The sequence below is a fragment of the Coregonus lavaretus genome, assembly GCF_964263955.1.
Source record: "Coregonus lavaretus genome assembly, chromosome: 2".
Classification (NCBI taxonomy): domain Eukaryota; kingdom Metazoa; phylum Chordata; class Actinopteri; order Salmoniformes; family Salmonidae; genus Coregonus; species Coregonus lavaretus.
The window spans coordinates 77611845-77625921 of record NC_139989.1 but is presented as its reverse complement, the minus strand read 5'-3'; the positions used below and the strand labels follow the sequence as shown (position 1 = coordinate 77625921).

At 38.2% G+C, this 14077-nt stretch overlaps 1 pseudogene across 1 annotated transcript in view; it reads left to right on the top strand.

The window, feature by feature from the left end:
* The first annotated feature begins 590 nt into the window (after nt 1-590).
* The window catches only part of LOC311140630 (NLR family CARD domain-containing protein 3-like), a 29273-nt pseudogene continuing 15786 nt past the window's right edge, over nt 591-14077 (top strand). The window contains exons 1-7 of the transcript XR_014615240.1: nt 591-728; nt 2075-2308; nt 9926-10042; nt 10336-10420; nt 10550-10778; nt 11231-12990; nt 13276-13462. The product of XR_014615240.1 is annotated as an NLR family CARD domain-containing protein 3-like (transcript). The remainder of the gene's footprint in view (nt 729-2074; nt 2309-9925; nt 10043-10335; nt 10421-10549; nt 10779-11230; nt 12991-13275; nt 13463-14077) is intronic.

Sequence of the window (14077 nt, the reverse complement as noted above, 5' to 3'; positions counted from 1 at the left end):
GCCAGCATGTGGACGGACATGAGTCTACGGTTTGAGGATATATCATTCATTCTCTGGCTGTATTGACCTGATTTAAACCCCATTTCTAGTCCTGCAAACAGAGAGAGAGAGAGAACAACATACATGGAAATGTGTTTAACACGGTTTAATGCAATTTCCTTTTACTAAAATAGTTTAGTCATGTTAATTTGTAGCTCTCTCTGTATGGCAGATTCTCAGAAGGTTTCCATAGTCCATTAACCTAACAGCCTGGCAGGGAGGGAGGGAGAGAGAGAGAGAGAGAGAGAGAGAGAGAGAGAGAGAGAGAGAGAGAGAGAGAGAGAGAGAGAGAGAGAGAGAGAGAGAGAGAGAGAGAGAGAGAGAGAGAGAGAGAGAGAGAGAGAGAGAGAGAGAGAGAGAGAGAGAGAGAGAGAGATGTTGTTAATAGGTATCGTTTTTAATGATTAACTTTGTACTGCAGTGGGCTAAATCTGGGTCACAGTGTTTATTGGTATTCTTAAACAAATCTACTTTGAAACAAAAGTATACCAAAGGTTAATCTACTGTTCTGTTAATGATATACTATGGTGTTGTCCCACTAGACTTTGACCAGATATTATTGCATCCAAAGATCAACTGTACCTAGAACACAGATACAGAGCCACTTGTCATCAGGAAGTTGCTCTCTCAGCACAACGGAAAATATCTCAATGACTTGATATGTTCTGGTTGTGAATTCAGGCTACAAGGTGAGACTCTTCACAGGGATTATTGTAAAGTGTGTAGAGAAATTAAATGTATGGTGTAATTTCAGTGGTGGAAAAAGTACCCAATTGTCATACTTGAGTAAAAGTAAAGATACCTTAATAGAAAATGACTCAAGTAAAAGTGAACGTCACCAAGTAAAATACTACTTGAGTCAAAGTCTAAAAGTATTTGGTTTTAAATATACCTAAGTATCAAAAGTAAATGTAATTGCTAAAATATACTTAAGTATCAAAAGTAAAAGTACAAGTCTAAATAATTTCAAATTCCGTATATTAAGCAAAGCAGATGGACACATGTTCTAGTTTTTATTTTATTTACGTATAGCCAGGGGCGTGCTCCAACTCATCATTTACAAACAAAGGATTTGTGTTTAGTAAGTCTGCCAGATCAGAGGCAGTAGGGATGTTCTCTTGATAAGTGTGTGAATTGGACCATTTTCTGTCCTGCTAAGTATTCAAAATGTAACGAGTACTTTTGGGTGTCAGGGGAAAATGTATGGAGTAAAAAGTACATTATTATCTTTAGGAATGTAGTGAAGTAAAAGTAAAAGTTGTCAAAAATATGAATAGTAAAGTACAGATACCCCCCAAAAACGACTTAAGTAATACTTTAAAGTATTTTTACTTTTAATTTTATTATAGTGAATGGAAGTAAAACACTCAAATCTAACAGTCCATTTCACCAGGACAGCTCCGTGACAGTTCAATCATACAAAATGGCGCTAACTGGGCGTAGGCAAGTCAAATTCAAAAACATGTTGTTCAAATATTCGTATATTGTGGTTATTTTACAATTTGTATATTTTTTTATGTATCATTGTTCTAAATCGTCTTTCAGAATATCGGAAAAATTGTTGTTTTCAAAATTACAATGACCTCCTGCTTCCTGTGTAATTTGGTATGAAACCTGAACGTACTTTTCTTAACATTGATATTATGAATTAAATTCAATAATATCATAATAATAGCAGACCTGTTGAACAAAGCAACACACTAGAATATCTTATTATATTATTATTTATTATATTATTAGAATGAGTGAAATTATTACAAGAGAAAGTGAGACATTATTATTATTATTTATTATTAATATTATTATTGTATTATTATTATTATTATTAATATTAGTTCCACTACATGGAGAAAAGGTAAAAAATATCAGTCATGACTACGTGTTGATGTGATTGCATTAAATCTCCTGACCGTTTGGACGTATCTGTTAGTAAATGTTTTATTTCTAAGAGATCATGAATAAAATAGAACAATTGACATTCAATAATTAGTTGTCACTGTGTTCACCACAACCAACATGTTGGATCTCTGTTTAGGGGTCAGTGCTCTAAAATGAGTCTCTCTGGAGAAAGAGAGGAGGGGGTCCCTGCCTCTAAAATGAGTCTCTCATGGGAGAGAGAAGAGGGGGGCCCTGCCTCTAAAATGAGTCTCTCTGGAGAAAGAGAGGAGGGGGTCCCTGCCTCTAAAATGAGTCTCTCTGGGGAGAGAGAGGAGGGGGTCCCTGCCTCTAAAATGAGTCTCTCTGGGAAACATGACACCAAAGCTAAGAGGTGAGATGACAATGTTGTTTACGAATTTATAAGGGGTTTATTTCTAAAACGTTATATCCACAATTTTTTCACGTTTGTTATTTTACATCAGAAATGATTGCTTATGGGTAACTTCATGTGTCTGTCAAATATTGTTGTTGTAAGATTTTAATTAATAGATTTTTGTGTATGAATTTTTGTTTTGCAAAACGCTGTATAGCTGGAATGAAATGTTTGCATCCTGTATATTTGACTGTGATATGTGGATGACTCACCAGCACACACACACACACACACACACACACACACACACACACACACACACACACACACACACACACATCTTTACCAGCATACACACACACATCTATAGAAGTTCTGCATGACACAATCATTTATCCTACTCTTAGTTATTGTCTAATATGTTGTCATGCAGAACCTTATTGTTTTTACTAATTCTGATCGTTGTTACAAGCGGAATTTTGACAATATTACCGTCAAATCAACCCACTCTTCACTCCTGTTTAAACCAAAAAAGGTTATATCGCTTGCTTAATATATGGAACCACTAAAAGTTCTATATAGAAACCTTTTATAGGGTTCTTTAATCAGAACTCTAGAGGTTCTTCTTCACTGAACCAAAATGGTTCCATATAGAACCCTGCATGGTGCCATTTATGAACGATGTCTACCACTATTAAATAGGAATATTTTTTGCTAAGAATATAATTCATAGGACAATAGGAATGGTTGTAAAATCCCAATATTCATTTAAGATGATCCTTAGAAATAGCAGTGCTGGGGATTTGGAAAGCCATAGTCAGTCAATCAACAACAGAATAATACTCTTACGAAAAATATTGATCTTTAATTTAGTCTGTGGATACTATGCGACTAGAAAGGTTAAAAATGCATGTAAGAAATCACAGCACAGTTGAAAAAAATATGGCAGGTGGAAATCAAAAGAGGATGTTCTACGGAGATAGGTGGGCGGGGCTGAGAGTAGCAGAGGGGTGGGATTAAAAAAGATAATGATCGGTAATAGTCATTACTGTAAACACTATAGATGTCTGGGAAAAAATAATCTGCATTATTCTATAGTATTATCAAGACACCTGCTGTTAATTCTTAACTGGTTAGGACAGCTCATGAGGTGTCCTAAATATCTGCCGACTAGGTTGGACTAGAGGCTTCATGCATAGCTTTAATTTATACCCATAAGTGTAAAATGTCTTTCTTCTCAGCACTTATACAACCAATGTTCTACTCTGAGACACTTTGTTATTAAAAAACTTTGAATGTTTGTTTTACATATAAAAATAAATAAATGAATATTACTAATGTAAGCCAGTATAAAGACTGGGTTATGTATGCACTCACTAACTGTAAGTCGCTCTGGATAAGAGCGTCTGCTAAGTGATTAAAATGTAAATGTATTGTGTTGCTCTGCTCATGTCCGCGTTCTGGAAATGTCCGCGTCCCCGTACAGAACTGTCTGCGTCCACGTACGGTTTGGCGCCAAGCATATTGTCCAGTTACGCGCTGAGTGGACTGAGGTGATGTTGGGGAACAACGACGGAGTTCGTTACAGTGTTGAGACACCGAAGTTTATTGTTCAATTTGTTTTTTTGCGTAATGGTCAGTGACAGTATGAGTGTAGCCAGATCCTTTTCACTCGCTATCCTTGTTTCATCTTGTGGTTCACCGGATTCGTCATCATCCTCGAGGGACAGACGAACGACCTGCTAGCTAGCCAAGCTAGTCGGTACAGCTAGCTAAGCTAGCTACTCTACCAGCAGCATCCTAGTTATCCTAGCTACCACTACATCATCACCGGCTGCCTGCTTTTCTCGTGGACCGATGGAGCTCCCGGGTTGTTTCTTCCACCTGTTAAATACCGTGGAGGGCTTCTCCCTCTCTCGTTGACGGATGCTGGCTACCTACCATCCCTCTGTCCGGTTCTCCTCTTCACTAAATGGACGGTAACTTTAGTGTTTAACCCCTCTGTGTCCAAGGACTGAACTTTTTGAATATTATTTTCGGGGCGCCTCAAGTTACATTTTTTACAAAGTTTATTTCTGATAAAATTAGATAATTGCATCCGCCATGGATCCAAGTTTCATAATATTACCTTCTGTCCCTGGTTATAAAGTAATCGCGAAAAAACAGGCCTTATGTTTGGGCATTTTTCACCCTGCCAGCTCCTATTAGTTCTACTGTAGGTTTACCTCAGTTAACTTATTATTAACAAGGTTACGGTTACTTGGTGAGCGCGCTCAATGTTAACCTGAGTACATGTTGTGGTGAGCCACAGTCTAAGAGGTGTTGTCTGGCGCAAAGCCATCAAACGTTAAACATTTTCTGGTCATGGTTAAACATATTTGTTTTAAGAAAAAAGTGTACAATCTAAACAAAACACATGTCCCTGTCCTCTTTTTCAAGATGTGGCAGATTTAAACAGCCAGAATACATTTTTTTATGAAGAAATAACAATTTTTCTGATGACTTGTTGTTTCTAAATGGCTGCTGGGTAATTTGATATGCATCGAAATCTTCGTTCATAGGCATCAAATTGAGCGAATGCTGCGCAGGTTCACTGAGTTGCAAACCAAATGGGTATAATGGGGTGATTGTTGTCTAATCGGGTGGTCTAGCTAATGGATTTGTAGATCAGACGCAGTTGCTACCTCAGATTATGAGCCAAGCAAGTGTCATATAGCTCAGTTGGTAGAGCATGGCGCTTGCAACGCCAGGGTTGTGGGTTCGTTTCCCACGGGGGGCCAGTATGAAAATGTATGCACTCACTAACTGTAAGTCGCTCTGGATAAGAGCGTCTGCTAAATATGTAAAAATGTAAAAAATGTAATGAATGAGTTATGTAGTACCCACAGATGGCCAAAGGGAGGCGCAAGAGTGCTATAAACCCATACTGTTTTTTGCCATAAAAACCCTAAAACTAACAATCAATCAAATGTATTTATAAAGCCCTTTTACACCAGCAGATGTCACAAAGTGCTATACAGAAACTCTTACCCTACTTATAACCTATTTTAGCCGTAACCCTAACCCCTAATTCTAGGGTAGGGTAGCCTAGAACACTTTTAGAAACTATTTTAGTAATAATATTATCTTAGTAAATACAATTATAGTATTAAATAGTGTTTTGATTATTTTGTTGTTATTTTATTATATGTATAATTGCAAGACAGAACACTTGATAAATAAGACACATTTTTTTTTTTTTTCAAATGTGGTTTGAATTGGGTGACCTAGTAACCTCTGTGTGAAAGTCCAGCAATTGGCGTGGGGCAGGTTTGAGACTGATCTAATACACTTTATTTCTCAGCTGCCTCACCAATGTCTGTACGTGAATTCATAACTTTTAATAGCTAAATATTTCCAATAGATGGCAGCATAAGACAACGAAGCATCAGTTATAGGCTACAAGCAGCAATATGATTAACATAAAATAGCATGCAACCAAATACTATATGTCCCATGATTTTCTGAAATGGTCACTCATTACTTTAGCTAGCTATATATCTCGTATTAGGCCTGTGTTGCTTTTGGAAGAGCAATTAAATAGTGACTATAGCAGGTGTTGAACCCCTGGTAAATAATCACTAGTCAGATGCTCCAACCTCAACCCTAGTATACATGCATTTTTAAATATCTAATATTACGATTATACAACCTCGGGAATAGATAAGACAAGAGTGCGTCTTCCAGCCAGCCAATAAATTAGATTGTGCAACCCTCCCAGTTAGCAAATGTACCTCAACATGCCCCTCGCTTGTGCTAGAAGGCAGAGTGCTCGCTGCTGGTTGATGAATCTGACAATGAATGTACTAGGAAAATATGTTTTTCTCAACCAGAGGTGACTAAATTAATGTTCGGGCTTATTGATAATCGTTATAGTAATGAAGTATAATTTCAAAACATGAGAATAGAAGCAGCTAATAATAAACATGAATCATCATTATATTATTTCACAGTAATCTGTTAAATGCTTTTTCAGTCGTTCCTCTTGCGTTAGCAGTGTGGAAAGGGACAGTAAAAAGCGTGTGCAGGAGTTTTCCTGTGAGGGGGAGTGGTGGTGTATCCAGGAAGAAAACTAAACTAACCTTCTGAAATGTCATTCATGGTCTTATGCTGCCATCTATTGGAATTATTTAGTAACTGCAGTAGTACTGAATAAAGTATATCCTTACTAAAGTAGTAATTACTCAGAATTGCAAAATATGACATTTTCTAGTTCATTTTACCACTTACGACCATATAATAACCATTTATAGCATACAAACAATGAAACTGACATAAACCAAAAACACCATACATTTAGTTAACTATATATTCATATATATACTATTTATTTAGATGGGTGACATTATCTGCCAAAGTAACACCACTGTAGATAAAGAAGAGCTCTCCAGTAGGTGAACCAAAACATTCAAAGACCATTTTCTCTAAATTGAGGTTACAAGTTTATCATCTTTCAAAGCAGAACTACTTTCCCATTGTTCCTCAACTGTAGTGTATGATATACCTTTTTCTAGCTGAGTCTCTACTTTTATCCATTGTAAAAACACAATTTCAAATTTTGCTACATAAGATCAAGCCGTTCGGTCACGTTTGACTGAGGCAGATATATATTATTACTGTCTAAAACCTAGCAGTACTACTTATTTCTCTGAGAGTGAGGCAGATATGTAGCATTTTGCAAAAAAAAACACATGATTATTTGTCTCTCTAAAATGAAACCATCAAGTGATACATTTTAAACAAATACATGTCTGTCATTGAACAATCCCATGCCATGATTAGCTACTGAAAAAACACACCAATCTCTTTCATAATTTCTTTAAACAATAGAAGCTAATTTAGTTGAGGTAATAACTGGACATTGACTCAGTACTGGTACTCCTTGTGTATAGTCTAGTTATTACCTCAACTACCTGGTACCCCTGCACATTGACTCAGTACTGGTACTCCTTGTATATAGTCTAGTTATTACCTCAACTACCTGGTACCCCTGCACATTGACTCAGTACTGGTACTCCTTGTATATAGTCTAGTTATTACCTCAACTACCTGGTACCCCTGCACATTGACTCAGTACTGGTACTCCTTGTATATAGTATAGTTATTACCTCAACTACCTGGTACCCCTGCACATTGACTCAGTACTGGTACTCCTTGTATATAGTATAGTTATTACCTCAACTACCTGGTACCCTGCACATTGACTCAGTACTGGTACTCCTTATAGCCTCATTATTGTTATTTTATGATGTTACTATTTCCTTTTTTTATTTAGCTAATTTTTGTTACTTTTTAACTAAATTGTTGGGAAAGGGCTCGTAAGTAAGCATTTCACGGTAAAGTGTATTCGGCGCATGTGACATATACAATTTCATTTGATTTAATTTGAAGGTCATGCGTAAAAACATGTCATCAGGTCGAGCAGTCGTCTCACGCCAAACGGTCGTCTCACGCCGAACTGCGCATGTGCAGGCCGTCAAATCAAAGGCACTCCTTCCATATAAAGTTGTTTTTGACTAACATGAAAACGTGTCAGTTTGTCACTTTCACGAGGTTGAAGTAATAATGTGTTCAACTACTAAAGACAGAACATTTATAAAAATGAACAAATCAATCAACCAAATTAGATTTGTCACATGCTCCTAATACAACAGGTGTAGACCTTACTGTGAAATGCTTACTTACGAGCCCTTAACCAACAATGCTGAGTTAAAAAATGTTTTACTAACAACTAAGGAAGTCATTTTTACTTATTTGACTTCTCAAACCCTAAACCCTGGCCTGGTCTGCTTCATATACGTACCCCAATTATATATTTTTTTACATCAGCAGTTGTCACAAAGTGCTTATATAGAAACCCAGTCTAAAACCCCAAAGAGCAAGCAATGCAGATGTAGAAGCACGGTGGCTAGGAAAAACTCCCTAGAAAGGCAGGAACCTAGGAAGAAACCTAGAGAGGAACCAGGCTCTGAGGGGTGGCCAGTCCTCTTCTGGCTGTGCTGGGGGGAGATTATAAGAGGATATGGCCAATAAGGCCAGATCATTCTTCAAGATGTTCAAATGTTCATAGATGACCAGCAGGGTCAAATAATAATCACTGTGGTTATAGAGGGTGCAACACGTCAGCACCTCAGGAGTAAATGTCAGTTGGCTTATCATAGCCGAGCATTCAGAGGTCGAGACAGCAGGAGTGGTAGAGAGAGAGAGAGAGGGTCGAAACAGCAGGTGTGGTAGAGAGAGAGAGAGGGTCGAAACAGCAGGTTCGGGACAAGGTCGCACGTCCGTTGAACAGGTCAGAGTTCCATATCCGCAGGCAGACCAGCAGAAACTGGATCAGTCACGTCCGGTGGAGCATGTATCGATACTGATAGGATCGAAAGAAGGGGAGCGCAGCTCTTGGATCAGTTTTGTCCATTCAAATCTTTCCATAACATTATAATTAGTTCCCAATACTGATGAGGGATCAGCTTCTGGAAAGATATTACTACCTACGGCTGCAAAAATTGAGGTAGTTTATTCTAGTTTAGTGCTTACCCAATAAAAATGCACTAAATCACAGATTTGGCACATCATTGTGCACATGTTAGGCTACACATCATGAAATATATTGAGACAATTTACAGACAGTAGCCTACAAGTAGCAAAATAAAACTCAATATATTGAACATGGAATATATTTCAATATGATTGAAATAGGCCTATAGCCTACTGTTTATATTGTAATGCAGTCATCTCGGTTTTCATTTGAAGCATAATTTTATACGTCGCTTGTTTGAATCAATTGCAACGACATTGGCAACTTTGTATTTGTAGTCAACTTTGTTCTGAATTTATCGGTGGTCAAAAAGAGATGGATAAACCATGTGATTCTATGTTTAGCGGAGATCTTCTGTGTATAAAGTGACGCGGGAGGGCAAAAAAGCATCTAACGACGCACTTGGCTGTTCTACAAGTGGTCTGAGGCAGGTGTTAGAATATGAGCGTTTTCTAGTGCAACGTTAATAACGATGGTTTTGGGAAACAGCTCAGAGATTTAACAATGCTCCTACAAAGGTTCTAATGATGAACTTGGCCTTAAGATGCTTTTGGAAAACCGGACCCTGGATAAAAAACATCTGCTAAATGACTAAAATATCAAATGTAAATGTTTTACATACAGATCTCATATTACTGTATTGAATTATTATTTTACAATATTTAAATATTGATGTCACAAGTGTATCATTTGTACAGTTCTTTATTAAAAATGTAGTTATTTGTTACATTTGACTGTGTAAAATCTAGCAGTACTACTTATTTCTCTGAGTGAGGCACATATATATCATTTTGCAAAAAAAACATTTGTCTCTCTGAAATGAAGCCATTAAGTGATTGATTTTAATCAAACACATGCCTGTCATTGAACAACACCATGCCATGATTAGATAGTGAGAAAACACAACCATTTATTTGATAATTTCTTTAAACAATAGAAGCTAATTTACGAACATTTCTGAAAATGGATATATAGCGTTTTGGAATGAAACTCTTCTTATGTTTCCCCATCTGAGCTCAGAGTAGATGAGAGACGTAATGTTTGTCTCTGTTGTGTTGAAGTCCAATCAAGCAGGAGAGACCAGCCTCCCCTGTACCCAGCTGTGTGTCCATGAAGAGTGACCAGTCTATGGATCAACCTATGAAGTTTAGAGATGGAGACTTTTCTACTGAACAAAGGTAAGAAGAACTCATGGGTCATGGTCAGTGAGTTAAACAACACTGTCTCTAGTCATTTCTCCTCTCCCATTTTCCCATTTATTTTTGTTGTTTTCATAATCCATAGGCTAATCCTTTTTTCCATTTTCATAGTCCTAAAACAATATTAAACAAACACTACGTTCCCTCCCTGTGTGTGTGTGTGTGTGTGTGTGTGTGTGTGTGTGTGTGTGTGTGTGTGTGTGTGTGTGTGTGAGTGAGTGTGTGTGTGTACTCCCTGGATGAGGAGATGTAATCTCATGTTTTGTCCACAGAAACCAACAGGAGAGATCAGAGTCAGAGATTCTCAGTGGTCAGTCTTCCCAGAGTCATCAAACAGACCTGGCCTCCATATTCAGTGTATGTGGTCCTGTTATGTACATTTGTTTTTGTTTACCTCAAGTAAAGTTATTCTGTCAATCATTCATTAATGTGTTAATGAGAAAGCATTTTGTCTCTTGCTTAACTTATTGACTTTATTTATTTCAGTTGCTTGAAGAGAATATTATGACATTTGTGAAGAAGGAGCTGAAGATGTTCAAGAGGATTCTTAGTCCAGAACTCCCAGTAGGCTTTGAGAGTCAGAAGCAGGATAAGGAAGTGGTGGATGCTGAAGATGAGAAGCAGGAGAGCAGTGCCAGAGAGGGGGCTCTGAAAATCACACTGCACGTCCTGAGGAAAATGAACCAGAAGGAGCTTGCTGACACACTGGAGAAAAGTAAGAGCTGTCTGCCTCATGTTGAATGCTGTTTTAGAACATTTAAAAGCTGTAGCTAAAGTACAGCTAAAGTAGCTGTGTAACTAAATGATATTGTAGCAGCCTTAACACAACACCTAGTGACCTCATCAAGTAGCAGCGGGGATGTTTTGTGGTGAGAGAGAGAGAGAGAGAGAGAGAGAGAGAGAGAGAGAGAGAGAGAGAGAGAGAGAGAGAGAGAGAGAGAGAGAGAGAGAGAGAGAGAGAGAGAGCATTATTAATGCCATCAATAATACCAATAATGATATAAATCAGTCACACCAGTGTGTAATGCATTATGAAAACATTTACAGAATTATACAGACAAGAGAATAAATGATTATAATTTAAACTTTATAAGACAGTCTTACAATACTGTAGGCATTAAAGCATTAAAACAGATGTAATATTAATATCCTCTGTGTTGTTTCTAGATTCAGATGAGCGTGCTGTGATTTGCCAACGTGGACTCAAATCTAATCTAAAGAAGAAGTTTCAATGTGTATTTGAGGGGATTGCTAAACAAGGAAACCCAACACTTCTCAATAAGATCTACACAGAGCTCTACATCACAGAGGGTGGAACAGGAGAGGTCAATAATGAACATGAGCTGAGACAGATTGAGACAACAACCAGGAAACAAGCAAGACCAGAGACTGCAATCAAATGTAACGACATCTTCAGACCCTTAACTGGACAAGACAAACTTATCAGAACTGTGCTGACAAAGGGAGTCGCTGGCATTGGAAAAACAGTCTCTGTGCAGAAGTTCATTTTGGACTGGGCTGAAGGAAAGGCAAATCAGGATGTCCAATTTGTATTTTCATTCCCTTTTCGGGAGCTGAATTTGATGAAAGGTGAAAAATACACTTTGATTGAACTTCTCAATCACTTCTCAATGGAAACCAAAGAATCAAGAATCTCCAACTACGACAAGTACAAAGTTCTGTTCATCTTTGATGGTCTGGATGAGTGCCGACTGCCCCTAGACTTCCAGAAGAACAAGATATGTTGTGACGTCACAGAGTCAACCTCAGTGGATGTTCTGCTGACAAATCTCATCAAGGGAAATCTGCTTCCCTCTGCTCTCCTCTGGATAACTACCCGACCTGCAGCAGCCAATCAGATCCCTTCAGGGTGTGTTGACCAGGTGACAGATACGAGGGTTCAATGACCCACAGAAGGAGGAGTACTTCAGGAAGAGATTCAGTGATCAGGACCTGGCCAGCAGAATCATCTCACACATAAAGACATCAAGGAGCCTCCACATCATGTGCCACATTCCAGTCTTCTGTTGGATTTCTGCAATCGTCCTTGAACACATGCTGAAACATAAGAGAGAAGAGATGCCCAAGACTCTGACTGAGATGTTCATACACCTTGTGGTGTTTCATACCGAACAGAAGAATGAAAAGTATCTTGGGAAAGAAGAGACAGGTCCACACTGGAATAAAGAGAGCATTCTGTCACTGGGAAAACTGGCTTTTCAACAGCTTGTGAAGGGCAATCTGATTTTCTATGAAGAAGACCTGAAAGAGGCTGGCATTGATGTCAATGAAGCCTCAGTGTACTCAGGATTGTGCACACAGCTCTTTAAAGAGGAATGTGGGCTGTACCAGGACAAGGTGTACTGCTTCGTGCATCTGAGCATTCAGGAGTTTCTGGCTGCTGTATATGTGTTCCTCTCATTCATCAACAACAATGAGAATCTAATGGCCGAATCGCAAGTTACTGAAGTTACTGTCTACAAGAGTGCTGTGGATAAAGCCTTACAAAGTGAGACAGGAAACCTGGACCTTTTCCTCCGCTTCCTTCTGGGCCTCTCACTGAAGTCCAATCAGAAGCACTTACGACGTCTACTGACAAAGACAAGAAGCAGCTCACAGAGCCATGAAGAAACAGTGAAGTACATCAAGGAGAAGATCAGGGAGAATCCCTCTCCAGAGAGGTGCATCAATCTGTTCCACTGTCTGAATGAACTGAAGGACCATTCTCGTGTGGAGGAGATCCAAAGCTACCTGAGCTCAGGAAGTCTCTCAGAAGCCAAACTGTCACCTGCACAGTGGTCAGCTCTGGTCTTTGTGTTGCTGACTTCAGAAAAGGAGCTGGATGTGTTTGACCTGAAGAAATACTCCAGATCAGAGGAAGGTCTTCTGAGGCTGCTGCCAGTGGTCAAAGCCTCCAGAGCTGCTCTGTGAGTACATAAAATGACATTTAAGTACTAATCATCAGGAAGAAATATTGACTTTAGAGAAAAATATGTATTATAATATGTATATAATATTCTATTGAAATACATATTGAATAAATGCAATGATGTTCACATTAGTATAACAATATGACCATACAATTCTAGGAGACGTAAGATGAATCTATATATTGTTTGAGAGAATAAACCAAATTCATCTGCCATTGTCCTTCTACACTACTGGTGTTAAATTAACAGTGTGTTTGTGAAATCATGATGATCTCTTTGCAGGCTGTCAGGCTGTGGCGTCAAAGAGAAAGGCTGTGCTTCTCTGCTCTCAGCTCTGAGGTCAAACCCCTCACACCTGAGAGAGCTGGATCTGAGTAACAATGACCTGAAGGATTCAGGAGTGAAGCTGCTCTCTGCTGGACTGGGGAATCCCCACTGTAAACTGGAGACTCTGAGGTCAGTATTCCTGTAGTTGGTCAACAAGTGATAACTGTTCACCAGATCCACATGTGTTTACCAGGCACACATAGTCCATACTCAACTTTTGACTACTTGAATACACTATAAGTGAATTGGTCAGAATACTTATGACTTATTCAAATAGGGGGACTAGATACATAAAGTTCTTTCATTTCTAAACGGTGAAACAGATATGTATGAAAATATCCTCAAATAAAAGGTGACATTATAAACTGTCACCTCATATGAAACATTTGATCTCAAATCCAAAATGCTGGAGTATAGAGCCAAATGTAAAATGTTAGCTTCACTGTCAAACTAGATATGGTGTGGACTGTATACTCAATACAATCTAAATCTGATACCTCACTGTCTGTCTTTTGACTGATACTGCCTTTTAAACTGCTCTGGTCAGTCTACTCAAATATTTGTCATATGCATTTTTCTATCTACAAGCAATACTTTGATAATTTGGCATTTCTAATAATGATACATTCATATATGAATATATATGTCAGGTTTCAGGACACTGATGTATATGAACATTTTGAAAAAATATACTGCCACTATTTTCACCACCAAAGAATAGCAGTGTGATTTTAATATGATTTTAAACTTTGCAGGC